At 43.0% G+C, this 12,747-nt stretch overlaps 1 protein-coding gene across 3 annotated transcripts in view; it reads left to right on the forward strand.

Moving 5' to 3' along the window:
* AGO2 (argonaute RISC catalytic component 2) overlaps nucleotides 1-12,747 on the forward strand; it is a 122,855-nt gene that overhangs the window by 14,197 nt on the left and 95,911 nt on the right. The window lies entirely within an intron of this gene.

Consider the following 12,747-nt stretch of genomic DNA (forward strand, 5'->3'; position numbering starts at 1 on the left):
ATTCTATAACTAAACTATTATTGTATGTAAAGTAAATAATAGTGCAGTGAGGTGAGCGGGACTGGCATCCCAGGGCAGCAGCAGGCTGAGTGGGGCCAGTGGCTGGAACCCTGAATGGCACAGGGCCGGCGGCTGGAACCCCAGGCTGGCAGTGGGCTGAGCGGGACTGGTGGCCGGAACCCCGAGGAGCTCATCAGGTGGCCGGTCTGGGGTTCCGTCAGCCGGGGTGCTGGCCACCGGCCTCGCTCAGCCCGCTGACGGCCGAGGATTCTGTTCATCCAGGCGGGCAGTGGGCTAAGCGGGACGGGCGGCCGGGGCTACAGCTGGCAGCAGTGTGCCACTAAAAATCGGCTCACGTGTCGCCTTTGGTACATGTGCTGCAGGTTGCTGACCCCTGTTCTAGGTTTTCACATTGTGCACATTGCCATAGTTGTTGAGCATTTAGTCCTCAGTCCCAAGAATAGACGCTTTAAAAGCTTAAATGCAGAGGTGAAGATTTTTTGGTGGAATATTTGTCTCTTCTGACATAATGCCAGCATTTCAGTAAACAAAACAAAGCCATCAGAGGCCCTGTCCCTCCCATTGATGGGTGGGGAAAGGTCTTCAGGAGGCAGAAATTGGGATTTTATTCTAGCAAAACTAATATACTTGATTCTTCCATCTTATAGAATGGTGGAATAGCAGATTCTGAACAGAGAAAGAAACAGTTGGTCCTTATAGATATAGACAATTTTGCTTTAATCCTGATTTTTTTTTTTTGTTCCCACAAAAATCAGATCTGTCACAGGTGGTTAATTTGCTTGTTGTTTTAGGCCTAGTTTCGGGTGTTTGGGCACTCTTGCACTCAGCGTTGCAATGCTTATGTCTCATTTTCAGAAGTGACTTAGGCACCAAAGTCAGCTAAGCATTGCTACATTGAGTGCAACAACACTTATACCTTTAAAAAAGCTGGGCCTTAATCCCCTCCCCCCCCCCAAAAAAAGATTGTTTTTAAGGTATAGAAAAAAGTGAATGAACTATCATGGCCAGAGATAACAAACAGGCTAATGTACATTTTCTTCCCCTTCTCAAACGAAGTAGCAAATGAATAAAGAGTGTTTGAGGGATCTAATAAGCACCCACCCTCTTCTTTTGGTGAGGTTTGAAACTTTAATCATTGATTCAATTTAATCTAACAATGTAGTAATTTTGTAATTAAGGTAGCATTGAGAATTGCATTTAAAACAAGATTAAAATTCCTTTTATTTCACACTGCCATGATTGAATTAATCTCTATATTTTAACACAATAACCCCTTCTTTAGCCAACAAACTTTTGAAAGTAGGGAAATAAGTTCTTTCCCCTACCGCCTCTTCCTGCACTGCAAGAGCTGTTCTTTAGCCAATCTACCCCACTTCAGCAGCACTGGCAGGAAGGCAGGGAGATAAGCATGTATGCGACCTGCCTACCCAGGGTGAATGGACCAGTGTGCTGGGAGTAGTGTATTCAGGTGGGGGTGTTGAGGAAGAGAGCAAACTTTTATGAGGAAAGGGCATGGGGAAGCATTAGTATTTTGCTGCCTCTTCCCCTTGCCATAGCTCTGAAGTTTGCTGTACACCTAAAACATAGATCAATCTCGCTACAGGCCCATGAAAATTTTCATGCTTTGTGCAGTGTAGATAAGTTGATTTAACCCCCATTGAACGTGCAGCTAGGCTGTCAGAAGAATTATTTTTTGTCCTAGCTGCTGCCTCTCAAATAGGTTTATTTACAACAGCAATGGAAAAAACTCTTCTGTCACTGTAGAGAGTGTTTATGCCACAATGGCTTAGCTGCAATGCTATAGCTGTGGGTACGTCTACACTACGGGACTATTCCAAATTTGCATAAACCGGTTTTGTAAAACAGATTTTATAAAATCGAGTGCGCGCGGCCACACTAAACACATTAAATCGGTGGTGTGCGTCCATGGTCCGAGGCTAGCGTCGATTTCTGGAGCGTTGCACTGTGGGTAGCTATTCCCTAGCTATCCCATAGTTCCCGCAGCCTCCCCCGCCCCTTGGAACTTCCGGGTTGAGATCCCAGTGCCTGATGGGGCAAAAATCATTGTCGCGGGTGGTTCTGGGTAAATGTCGTCAGTCACTCCTTCGTCTGGGAAAGCAACGGCAGACAAGCATTTCGCGCCTTTTTCCCCTGGATTGCCCTGGCAGATGCCATAGCATGGCAATCATGGAGCTTTTTTTGCCGTTTGTGACTCTCACCGTATGTGTACTAGATGCCGCTCACACAGGCGATTCAGCAGCGCTACACAGAAGCATGCTTTTGCTTTTGCATGACAGCAGAGATGGTTACTAGCCATATTGCACCATCCAAATCCTTCCATAAATTGGAACTGAGGATGATCATGGCTACCAGTCCTTTTGTACCATTTGCTGCTAGTGCCCCTGGTCAATCAGCCAGGGGCGCAAAAGCCAAGAGTGGTTACTAGCCATATTGTACCTTCCATCGTTTTGTACCATTGGCTGCTGTCATAAGTGCCCCTGGCCGATCAGCCAGGGGCGCAAAAGCAAAAATTGGGAATGACTCCCTGAGTCAATCCCTCCTTTTTGGTATCTAAAAATAGAATCAGTGCTGCCTAATATAGGCAAGTGTGCTAGAGAACCACCTGCTCTGTGTCAGAGCCCGCAGAAATTATTATCTGTATGCTATTCACAGGGGGTGCTCCTGTAACAACCCCACCTGTTGATTCCGTTCTTCCCCCAGCCTTTCTTGGCTACCGTAGCATTGTCCCCCCACTTGTGTGATGAATTAATAAAGAATGCAGGAATAAGACACACTGACTTGTTAGTGAGAAATGAGTGGAAGGCAGCCTCCAGCTGCTATGATAGTCCAGACAGGACATTAAGCAGTGTGTAGGAGAGAAGCCCAGCATCCCACTGCTAGTCCAGGGGCAACTGAATCTTTTCTTTACACATGAAGGGTGGGGGCTGATGGAGCTCAGCCCCCTGTTGCTATGATGAGGATGGTTACCAGCCATATTGCACCATCCATCCACCAGAAAAAATTAGGGCCAATAGGCTGATGACGAGGACGGTTACCAGTCCTTTTGTACCATCAGCTGAGGCTGATGATGAGGATGGATTTCCATCTTTTTGCACAATCAGATTATGCTGATGATGAGGATGGATTTCCATCATTTTGTACCATCAGCCGCCCATGACGGGGGGGGAGCAAGGATGTTGGTGTTGAGTGCTGCACTATCGCGTCTATCTGCAGCATTCAGTAAAGATAGGGTGACATGTAAAAGAGTCAGAGGATTGTTTTACCTTTCGCTTCTGGGGGTGGGTGGGGGGTGGGTGAGTAGATTGCCAAGCTATGCCCTGACCCGCGGGCACTGTGTTTGACCCTAGAAGCATTTGGAGCTCAGCCAAGAATGCAAATAATTTTAGGAGGCTGCAGGAACTGTGGGATAGCTTCAGTCCTCCAGTCCATGCGCATCCATTTGATTCTTTGGCTTTCCGTTACGCTTGTCACGCTGCAGTGCGCTGAGTCCCTGCTATGGCGTCTGTCTGGAGATTTTTAAAAAAGGATTCTGAATTTCATCTTCTGTAACGGAGCGCTGATAGAACGGATAGAACGGATTTGCCTGCCCTTACAGCGATCACATCCGCATGGTCCATGCGGGAGCTCTTTTTTTTATTTTGATTTCGGACTGCATCGCCACCCGTGCTGATCGGAGCTCCACGCTGGGCAAACAGGAAATATTCAAAAGTTCGCGGGGCTTTTCCTGTTTACCTGACCACTGCATCCGAGTTCAGATTGCGGTCCAGAGCGGTCACTGGTGCACTGTGGGATAGCTCCCGGAGGCCAATACCGTCGATCAGCGTCCACACTAACCCTAATCCGATATGTTAATACCGATACTAGCGTTACTCCTCTCGTTAGGGAGGAGTACAGAAACCGGTTTAAAGAGCCATTAAAATCGATATAAGGTGCCTCCTAGTGTGGACGGTTTTGGCGTTAAATCGGTTTTACGCTCCTAAAACTGATTTAAACGCCTAGTGTAGACCAGGCTTGAGTCACTGTAGCCCTTGTAGTGTAGACATACCTTCTAACAAGCCACGGAAGGTTTGTAGGCTGGGAAAGGCAAAGGGTTGCTAATTTGTCGTCTTCTGTTTTCTCCTGAAACATGGACCTCTGTCTCCTTGACTCTCTGCCTGGCCTCCTCTTCTCCTTACAGCCTGTCATACTTCCTTGCTCCCTACTGTGATCCCAGCCCAGTCTTCCTCATCAGTTCCCCTCTCTGGCCATCATTATGTCCTCCAGCCACTGCTGCCTGGCCGCAATCCATCATGATCTCTATTGCCAATCAAATCCTGCTTTCCATCCCCTGCCTACAAAGGGGGTCTGGGCGGCGGGCCGGCGGGGCCGCCGGGGCCAGGGAGGGCTGGGCGGCGGGGCGGGGCAGCCGGTCCGGGCCCCATCTCCAGCCCCAGCCCAGCTGGGCCCCCATCTCCAGGCAGCAAGGTAAGGGGAGCAGGGAGGGGGTGTTGGATAGAGCCTGGATGGGGTAGGGGTTCTGGGGGGCCATCGAGAATGAGAGGAGGGGTTGGGTGGGGCGGCAAGGAGCAGTCAGGGGACAGGGAAGGGGGGGATGGGTCAGGGGTCCCGGGGTGTGTGTGTCAAGAAACATGAGGGGTTGGATGGGGCACGACCCCCCCCCCCGGGGGGGGAGGAGGGAACTGGTTGTTAATATTTTGGCAGCTCATCACTGAGGGTACCCTCAAGCCCTTTCATGTCCCCTTTGCGGAAGAGCTGAGAAAGAAAACAAAGGAAACCAGCTGTTGCCACCAGCTAATTAAACAACATATGCACAAACCTCATAGGGACACAAAAATCCAATCCTGTTCCCTTTTTTTTTTTTTTTTAATTTTATTAAGAACAAAAAGAGAACATAAGAACGTAAGAAAGGCCGTACCAGGTCAGACCAAAGGTCCATCTAGCCCAGTATCTGTCTACCGACAGTGGCCAATGCCAGGTGCCCTTGAGGGAGTGAACCTAACAGGCAATGATCAAGTGATCTCTCTCCTGCCATCCATCTCCATCCTCTGACGAACAGAGGCTAGGGACACCATTCTTACCCATCCTGGCTAATAGCCATTTATGGACTTAGCCACCATGAATTTATCCAGTCCCCTTTTAAACATTGTTATAGTACTAGCCTTCACAACCTCCTCAGGTAAGGAGTTCCACAAGTTGACTGTGCGCTGCGTGAAGAAGAACTTCTTTTTATTTGTTTTAAACCTGCTGCCTATTAATTTCATTTGGTGACCCCTAGTTCTTGTATTATGGGAATAAGTAAATAACTTTTCCTTATCCACTTTTTCAACATCACTCATGATTTTATATACCTCTATCATGTCCCCCCTTAGTCTTCTCTTTTCCAAACTGAAGAGTCCTAGCCTCTTTAATCTTTCCTCATATGGGACCCTCTCTAAACCCCTAATCATTTTAGTTGCTCTTTTCTGAACCTTTTCTAGTGCTAGAATATCTTTTTTGAGGTGAGGAGACCACATCTGTACACAGTATTCGAGTATATTGATTTATATAAGGGCAATAATATAGTCTCAGTCTTATTCTCTATCCCCTTTTTAATGATTCCTAACATCCTGTTTGCTTTTTTGACCGCCTCTGCACACTGCGTGGACATCTTCAGAGAACTATCCACGATAACTCCAAGATCTTTTTCCTGACTCGTTGTAGCTAAATTAGCCCCCATCATGTTGTATGTATAGTTGGGGTTATTTTTTCCAATGTGCATTACTTTACATTTATCCACATTAAATTTCATTTGCCATTTTGTTGCCCAATCATTTAGTTTTGTGAGATCTTTTTGAAGTTCTTCACAATCTGCTTTGGTCTTAACTATCTTGAGTAGTTTAGTATCATCTGCAAACTTTGCCACCTCACTGTTTACCCCTTTCTCCAGATCATTTATGAATAAATTGAATAGGATTGGTCCTAAGACTGACCCTTGGGGAACACCACTAGTTACCCCTCTCCATTCTGAGAATTTACCATTAATTCCTACCCTTTGTTCCCTGTCCTTTAACCAGTTCTCAGTCCATGAAAGGACCTTCCCTTTTATCCCATGACAGCTTAATTTACGTAAGAGCCTTTGGTGAGGGACCTTGTCAAAGGCTTTCTGGAAATCTAAGTACACTATGTCCACCGGATCCCCCTTGTCCACATGTTTGTTGACCCCTTCAAAGAACTCTAATAGATTAGTAAGACACGATTTTCCTTTACAGAAACCATGTTGACTATTGCTCAAGAGTTTATGTTTTTCTATGTGTCTGACAATTTTATTCTTTACTATTGTTTCAACTAATTTGCCCGGTACCGACGTTAGACTTACCGGTCTGTAATTGCCGGGATCACCCCTAGAGACCTTTTTAAATATTGGCGTTACATTAGCTAACTTCCAGTCATTGGGTACCGAAGCCGATTTAAAGGACAGTTTACAAACCTTAGTTAATAGTTCCGCAACTTCACATTTGAGTTCTTTCAGAACTCTTGGGTGAATGCCATCTGGTCCCGGTGACTTGTTAATGTTGAGTTTATCAATTAATTCCAAAACCACCTCTACCGATACTTCAATCTGTGACAGTTCCTCAGATTTGTCACCTACAAAAGCCAGCTCAGGTTTGGGAATCTCCCTAACATCCTCAGCCGTGAAGACTGAAGCAAAGAATCCATTTAGTTTCTCCGCAATGACTTTATCATCTTTAAGCGCTCCTTTTGTATTTTCATCGTCAAGGGGCCCCACTGGTTGTTTAGCAGGCTTCCTGCTTCTGATGTACTTAAAAAACATTTTGTTATTACCTTTGGAGTTTTTGGCTAGCCGTTCTTCAAACTCCTCTTTGGCTTTTCTTATTACACTCTTGCACTTAAGTTGGCAGTGTTTGTGCTCCTTTCTATTTGCCTCACTAGGATTTGACTTCCACTTTTTAAAGGAAGTCTTTTTATCTCTCACTGCTTCTTTTACATGGTTGTTAAGCCACGGTGGCTCTTTTTTAGTTCTTTTACTGTTTTTCTTAATTTGGGGTATACATTGAAGTTGGGCCTCTATTATGGTGTCTTTAAAAAGGGCCCACGCGACTTGCAGGGATTTCACTTTAGTCACTGTACCTTTTAACTTTTGTCTAACTAACCCCCTCATTTTTGTATAGTTTCCCCTTTTGAAATTAAAGGCCACAGTGTTGGGCAGTTGAGATGTTCTTCCCACCACAGGGATGTTGAATGCTATTGTATTATGGTCACTATTTCCAAGCGGTCCTGCTATAGTTACCTCTTGGACCAGCTCCTGCGCTCCACTCAGGATTAAATCTAGAGTCGCCTCTCCCCTTGTGGGTTCCCGTACTAGCTGCTCCATGAAGCAGTCATTTAAAGTATCGAGAAATTTTATCTCTGCATTTCTTCCTGAAGTGAAATGTTCCCAGTCAATATGGGGATAATTGAAATCCCCCACTATTATTGGGTTCTTAATTTTGATAGCCTCTCTAATTTCCCTTAGCATTTCATCATCACTATTACTGTCCTGATCAGGTGGTCGATAATAGATCCCTACTGTTATATTTTTACTAGAGCATGAAATTTCTATCCATAGAGACTCTATGGAACCTGTGGATTCGCTTAAGATTTTAACTTCATTTGAATCTACACTTTCTTTAACATATAGTGCCACTCCTCCCCCTGCACAGCCTGTTCTGTCCTTCCGATATATTTTGTACCCCGGAATGATTGTGTCCCATTGATTGCTCTCAGTCCACCAGGTTTCTGTGATGCCTATTATATCTATATCCTCCTTTATCACAAGGCATTCTAGTTCACCCATCTTATTATTTAGACTTCTGGCATTTGTGTACAAGCACTTTAAAAACTTGTCCCTGTTTATTAGCCTGCCTTTTTCTGATGTGCCAGATTCTTTTTTATGTGACTGTTTATCATCTGATCCGGCCCTTACATTATACTTCTCATTCCTCTGCTCCTGACTATAACCTGGAGATTCTCTATCATCAGACTCTCCCCTAAGAGAAGAGAGAGAATACATCTTGAACTTAGGCTTTTTGCTAGGTTTTAAAAAAACAATTACAAAGATTAAGCATCAAGATAGCTTCTTTAGGTCCAGTTTAAAGGTTACAAGCAAAACAAAAGCACCTTGAGTTAGCACAGAGGAGTCCACAAGCCATAAAGAAATGAGAGAAACCTAATCATGTCTTCCTAGACATTTCCTGATCTACTTACGTATCTGGGGTTTAAAATGAGTATAATATAATAATTGGAGATATACCTATCTCCTAGAACTGGAAGGGACCTTGAAAGGTCATTGAGTCCAGCCCCCTGCCTTCACTAGCAGGACCAAGTACTGATTTTTGCCCCAGATCCCTAAGTGGCCTCCTCAAGGATTGAACTTACAACCCTGGGTTTAGCAGACCAATGCTCAAACCACTGAGCTCTCCCTCCATGATCTGATGATTTTCATACCTGGCCCAAGCATTTACAGCATACTTCCAGCCCTGTCTTTCCTCCATCCCCTGTCTCCGGAGAACAACACAGACAGACAAAGGGAAACTTCCCCCCCCCCATTTTAAAAAGTTCTAGCCTTCCCATTGGCTCTTTTGGTCAGGTGCCCACTCCCTTCGTTTTACCTATGGATGTTTTAAACCCTTTACAGGTAAAGCAAGTAGAGAACAGCTACTAACAGGGATTTTATAGCTAGCTGGCTGGCTGTCCATAAAAGGGAGCACCCCACCTCCCCCATTTCTCACATCTGGAAAGCAGATCTGGAAGTCATGTTGGATAATCAGCTGAACATCTGCTCCCAGTGTGACGCTGTATCCAAAAGGGCTAATGCAGTACTGGGCGTTTATAAACAGAGGTATCTCAAATAGGAGTAGAGAAGTTATTTTACCTCTGTATTTCACACTGGCATGACTGCTGCTGGAATACTGTGTCCAGTTTTGATGTCCACTATTCAAGAATGATGATAATAAATTGGAGATGGTTCAGAGAAAAGCCACAAGAATGAATAAAGGATTAGAAAACCTGCCATATAGTAGAGAATTGATGAGTTCAATCTATTTAGTTTAATATAGAGAAGGTTAAGGAGTGACTTGATCTTAACTACACGGGGAGCAAATATTTGATGATTGGCTCTTAAGTCTTGCAGAGAAAGGTATTAACGTGGTCGAATGGCTAGAAGTTGAAGATAAACAAATTCAAACAAAATGAGGCCTATTTTTTTTTATTCGTGCAATTAATTAACCATTGGTACAATTTACCAATGGATGGATTCTCCATCACTGGCAATTTTTAGGTCAAGATTGGAAATTATTTTAAGAGACATGCTGTGATAATTTTTTTGGGGAAGGGCCATCTTGCCTAGTATCGTCTCTTCTGACAGTAGCCAATGCCAGATGCTTCAGTTGGAATGAATAGAGAGGGTAGTGGGAAATTAACTGAAATAGTTTCCTTGTGGATTGTATTTTCCAAATGGACAATCTACCCTAAATGTTCAATTATGGAGGGACAATCTACACTCATTCCTATATTTGCTTTCTACAACCAACTCTCTGTATAACTTTTCATGAGTGATGTACCTGAGTGTTCAGGTTCTAATACACCTCTACCTCGATATAACACTGTCCTTGGGAGCCAAAAAATCTTACCGCGTTATAGGTGAAACCGTGTTATATTGAACTTGCCTTGATCCACCCGACTGTGCAGCTCCACCACCCCGGAGCACTGCTTTACCGCATTATAACACAAATTTGGATATATCGGGTGGCGTTATATCGAGGTAGCGGTGTATCTAAACTGTATTGTTAAATTTATTCACCTTAATTTGAGTTATTGCTGATTATGCTCTATATATATCTTATGACTTTTTAAAACAAACATTGTATTGTGAATAATCTAAGCACTACACCCAGATGTACAGACACTCTCTTTTCTTAACCTGTGTATTATATACTTTTTTTTAATGTTAGCTTTAATAAAAATTTTAAATTGAGTGATCCATCCTCTGTCGTCCAGTCTCAGCCTCTGGAAGTCAGAGGCATAGGGACACCCAGAGCATGGGTTTGCATCTCTGACTATTTTGGCTAATAGTCATTTATAGACCTATCCTCCATGAACTTCTGATTTATTTATTTTTTTAAACGATTTATACTTTTGGCCTTCACAGCAGCCTCTGGCAATGAGTTCCACAGGTTGACTGTATTGTGTGAAGAAGTACTTATTTGTTTTAAACCTGCTGCCTATTAATTTCATTGGGTGACTCATGGTTCCTGGGTTATGCGAAGGGGTAAATATCACTTCCTTATTCACTTTCTCCCCATATTTCATGATTTTATAGGCCTCCTCTGTTGTAAGTACTGGAGCTACAGGAGGGAACAGTTCCTCCAATTAAAATAATCTATTAGTTATTGAAACAACAATTTACAGTTTATTATATGAAAGACTTCTGAGAGGTCCAAAATGGCCAACTGACACAGATTTAAATAACAGCAGAATGTTCTTTACCCTGTGCAATGCATTCTGGACTCAAGAGGAAGACTGAAAATTACCCAGAATGTTCTGGGTGTCAGAATGTACCTTGAACTGGACAACAGCTGCCTTCTCAACATTCCTCCAAACTCCATTTTGTTCGGAAGGAGGACATGTGCTAATGAAATGTTAGAGAAATTTTTACCAAGTGATAGAAGAGAGCTTAGTTTATCTAACTTCAGTTTATAAAATTGGGTGTATATATATATATATATATATATATATATATATATACACACACACTACCAAACAAAGCCATTGCAATGGGTGAAATACTGGAATCCTGCAAAGTAACGAATTTCTCATATGGAGATGGAAAAATTAAGATAGTTCAAAAGTGAGGTAAACTTAGAAGGGTTTATTATCCTTTCTCAATTCTGTCCCATAAGTGGATGCAAGCATAGGTAGATGTGGAGAGTTGATTGATCTCTCTGGCACCATTAAGGAGAAATTCTGAGATTTAAAATGTAAAAGTTCACTTCAGAAAGAAATTCACACGAAAAACAGTGGCAAAGCTCTCTTAACTACTTTGAAAACAGGAATATAATAAGTCGTCTTAGATAGATACTGGTTGTGAAAAATATTTGACTGACTTTTTATACAAGAAAATGGCATTTAACAAAACCTTTTTCTTTATTAGAAATAGTCTTCATGGGCCTGGGTATTTTAAAACGGTTCTCTAAGAAGTACAGCCTGGTGTTTTGTAGCATTAGTCTTCTGTTAAGGACTGTTAGAGAAAGATAGGAAAAAGACCTGCAACATTTTATCAAAGATAAGGAGAACTCTGCTAAGCAGCAGCTACTAAGACTTGCAGTGTTGTGTAAGACAGACATTAATACAGGTTCAAATTGATGTATACATCTTTGTCTTACATCTTTGTCTTATGTTCATGTATGCATGTTCTGTGGGATTGTGGAGTTACTCAGACATTATTTGTATTGTATTAGCATTCAAAGTCCCCAATCAAAATTGGTGCTCCTTTAGGCTAGGCACTATACAAAGTAAGGGACGCTCCCTGTCCCAAAAGTGTTTACCATTGGGCTTGAAACAAGATTCAGCAAACAAACCAATAGAAGAGAAGTGCTGGGTAGAAGGAGAAAAGACAAATTAAAAATAATTGTTTTACATTGACTCACTATGTTCATAACTTGACGGTCTGAATAATTTAACATTTAGATGATCTCTGTATAAATGTCAGTAATTCCCACTGACTCCTTGTACATGGTAGAAATGAGGAAAGTTTTGGAGGAGGAGGATATGGTAGCTTTATAGGAAAGGTGTTCCATGCATGAAGGGCAAGGTGGAAGAATACATAGAGACTCTTGTGGGAGATGTGAACAAGTGGTGGTTGTGGCTTGCATCACTGGTGCAGTGAAGGGGTGAAATTTAAGACACGAGCAGATAACTAGAGAAGACAAATTGTAAGATGCCTTAAAGGTGAGGTCAAGAAGCTTAAACTTGATGTGGTAGAAAATGAGAAGCCAATGGAGAGGTTAAAAAGGTGAGAAAAATGAGCAAGAGGATGACCTTTTATCAGCTATGTTTTTTTTAAATTGTTTTGGAGGTGTTGACATCAAAGATCGCTGTCAGATGTCTGGTGGTGTTACTGAGTTGGCCAATGAATCTTTAAAAAGGTCCATCATGGAACCTTTCCGTGTAGTTAATGAAACATTTTGAGAACCAGTCTGAGGGGGTGAGGTGCTGAAAGGAGAGATGGACATGCAGTCTCACAGACCCTTATGAAGCACTCCAGAGAATGAGAGCTAGAGAACTGCTATGCTAGACTCATCTGTTTTCTGACAAATGGATCAGTTTTAATTGGAGTGCATTTTCCACATATAACTTCAAGTGATCACTGGTTTCTCACCTGGAGATCATGAGTATGTTGTCCGCATCTGTCACTCAAGCAGGTGGTGACCAATCCAGGGTGTCTGCTCAGGTTTCATCACACCACGGAGCACAATTAATAGGTAAGAGAACTGTTTTTGTTGTGTGGCTCACCACTGCACAGAAATGGTTGTCGTCCAGTGACCAAACCCATCATACGAAATGAATTAGTAAGGTTTGGACAGGATTGGCAGTTAGGAAGGAGAGTGGATATGGGTGAGGAGAAAACTGATCAATCTGAACAATAAAAGAGGTAGAACAACTCTCTCC

Source organism: Mauremys mutica, chromosome 2 (assembly GCF_020497125.1).
Source record: "Mauremys mutica isolate MM-2020 ecotype Southern chromosome 2, ASM2049712v1, whole genome shotgun sequence".
Lineage (NCBI taxonomy): Eukaryota > Metazoa > Chordata > Testudines > Geoemydidae > Mauremys > Mauremys mutica.